General features: G+C 44.4%; 1 pseudogene; it reads left to right on the forward strand.

Moving 5' to 3' along the window:
- Positions 1-309: 309 nt before the first annotated feature.
- LOC102765877 lies at positions 310-979 on the forward strand (annotated as a pseudogene).
- The last annotated feature ends 2,145 nt before the right edge of the window (positions 980-3,124 follow it).

A 3,124-nucleotide genomic window follows, 5' to 3' on the forward strand; every position in this document is an offset into this window, starting at 1 on the left:
AGTGACAATTACCTCCCACTCCGCATCCGCCTTCGCCTGTCGCCGACGCAGTGCTTCATGGGAAAGTAGTTCCAGCGCTGGTCGTGGGCCCCGCCCAATGAGCCCACACTGACCTTCCCAGCGTGCAGCGCGCCGGCCAGTGGGCGGAGGACGAAGAGGGTGTTGTGCTGCGGCTACGGGATCATCCGAGGCCCCTATTTCCTTCAGCCTCCGGCGCAGGACCGCCTGTCGAGGCCTGGCCGACCTGGGAGAGGCCTGGGTGCAGCCCCAGAAGAAAAGGGTTTGTTGAAGAAATCCCACCCCGCGGAGATGAACCCTTTAACTAAAGTCAAGCTGATCCGCGAGCTGAACGACCGCGAGGCCCAGCTCGGTGCGGCCCCGGCCGTGTCCTGGCACTCCCAGTACAAAGACAGCGCCTGGATCTTCCTGGGCGGGCTTCCTTACGAGCTGACGGAAGGGGACGTCATCTGTGTGTTCTCGCAGTACGGGGAGGTCGTGAACATCCATCTGGTGCGGGACAAGAAGACTGGGAGATCCAGAGGATTCTGTTTCCTCTGCTATGAAGACCAGAGGAGCACCATTCTGGCCGTGGACAACTTTAACGGGATCAGGATCAAAGGGAGAACCATCCGAGTGGACCACGTGTCTCATTTTCGGGCCCCTAAGGACTCAGAAGAAGTGGATATGTGACCAGAGAGGTCCAGGATAAGGGCTGTGGGGCGCAAACCCCTTCCCTGAATTCACCTGGGGGCCCTGAAGATGACAACCCCACCAATACACAGAGAGAGACACAGAAAATAAAGAAAAAACGAGGACTGATCTGGAAGTACCCGCAGAGCAGCGAGCTTCCACTTCACCTCCCAGAAACAAGACAATAATGGAAAAGGAGGACCCCTGCTCTAAAAAGCACAGCAGCAAAAACTCAGAGCTGTTAAGAGAATTGGTTCTAACGAGAAATGCTTTGATAAACCAGTCGTGATAAGGAAGAGAGCAAGAGACTGGCACCCATGACCTGACCGGTTTTGTTCAGTGGATAGAGCATCGGCCTGCAGACTGAAGGGTCCCAGGTTCAATCCCGGTTAAGGGCATGTACCTTGGTTGTGGGCACATCCCCAATAGGGGGTTTCTAACTCTCATCCCTCTCCCTTCCGCTCTGTAAAAAATCAATAAAATATATTTAAAAAATAAGAGAGACTGGCACCCAGGTTTCTTGTAGAAGAAGCACCTCCTTCTAGATAATAAAGAAGGAAATCGAAGGAGAACGGAGTCAGATGTATTATTGGGATAAATTTAAGAGGAAGACAATGGCTGAGGACTAGAAAGAATTGGAGGAAGAGATAAATGTAATGAAAATTTTTCAAGTGAAATTATGGGTGGTAAAATATCTTCCTATGAATTACAAATCCAAAGTAAGAATGAAAAAATAAATCATGATGAGGTCAAAAAAAGAATGTTCACTGCAACATTGTTTGTAATAATAAAAAATGGGAAGCAATCCAAATGTTCATCAACAGAGAATGGGTAAGTAAATTGTGCTTTATTCATATAATGAGATACTGCACAACAGAGGAAATTAATGGACCACAGCTATATATATCATTGTGAATAATTCTCAAAAACATCTTATTAAGGGGAAAAAGGGTTTCAGAAAGTATTGTGCTATTTTTTAAAAACTTAACATAAAACAACATATACTTGGCTTGGGAATATAGACATAGCTAGTAAAAGTATAAAAGGACATGCATGAGAATAATAAACACCAATAAAAATCAAATGTGGTTTACTTTTGGCAGGGGGAATGAAACCAGGGAGGGTAATACAGAGTTGCAGCTATAAATGTAATGCTTTATTTTTTAAGATGGGTGTTGGATATTTATCATTATTTGTACCTTGGAATGAAATATGCCATTTAGCATTATATGCTTGTTGTTCAGAAAAATGGAAGGAAAGAGAAAAAGGAAAAAAAGTGAGTGGGGAGATGAAGGAAGGTGCAGTGGACTCTTATTTTTTAAAACCTGTACTTCTGCCAGTCCGGTGTGGCTCAGTGGTTGAGTGTTGACCTATGAACCAGGAGGTCACGGTTCAATTCGATTCGCAGTCAGGGCACAAGCCCGGGTTGTGGGCTTGATCCCAGTGGGGGGCGAGCAGGAAATAGATCAATGTTTCTCTTGCATCATTGATATTTCTCCCCCCCCCCCACTCTCTCTCCCTCGTTCTCTCTTCCTCTCTGAAATAAAAAAAAATTAAAAATAAATAAAACCTGTACTTCTGGATGACCTTTAAACTATACCTAATTATGCCTTCAATAAAAGTCAGTATTGTTATAGGCACCTCTCACTGACACCAGGGGTGTTACCGGACAGTACAGCCCCCTGAGCCAGTGGAACAGGGCTGTCCCCAACCTCGACCCTTGTTTTCTCATATAAATGAGTTTATACGAGAGACCTTGACTGTGTTGTGGAAAGCCAATTTATTAAAGCAATTAAAGCATGCACTTTTATTGAAAAAAGCAAAGCAAGCAAGCAAACCTATACATCTGGCTTATGAAGCGCAGACCAGCTCTCAGCTAATCTGAAGAGCAAGTTGGGTGGGGGTCTGAGGTGTTTTATACCCTCCTGTCTATTGACTTCAAAATTCCTCTGCTGACTATTTTGGTACAGATTAATTTTCAAGGTCCCTTTTTTTACTCTGTTGTGGCTTTCCCAAAATTCATGAAAAGCACCTGGCAATTTTATCTTGCCAAACCTTGAGACAATAAAAATACATTTTTATTGATTTCAGAGAGGAAGGAAGAGAGAGAGAGAGAGAGAAACATCAATGGTGAGAGAGAATCATTGATCTGCTGCCTCCTGCACGCCCCCCACTGGGGATCAAGCCCGAAACCTGGGCATGTGTCCTGACTGGGAATGGAAGCATGACCTCCAGGTTCATAGATCAACACTCAACATTGAGCCATGCCAGCTGGGTAAAATTATATCTTTTTTTGTCAGATGAGCATAATATATATTTTTTGCTCTGCCACAGAATTTTAGTCATTAGTTTCGTGTGCCATGAGATGAAAAAGTTTGAAAATTGCTGCTTTATCTTATTGAAAATTGATATCTTTGTGATTTTTTTCTCCCTA

Source organism: Myotis davidii, unplaced genomic scaffold (assembly GCF_000327345.1).
Source record: "Myotis davidii unplaced genomic scaffold, ASM32734v1 scaffold199, whole genome shotgun sequence".
NCBI classification, from domain to species: domain Eukaryota; kingdom Metazoa; phylum Chordata; class Mammalia; order Chiroptera; family Vespertilionidae; genus Myotis; species Myotis davidii.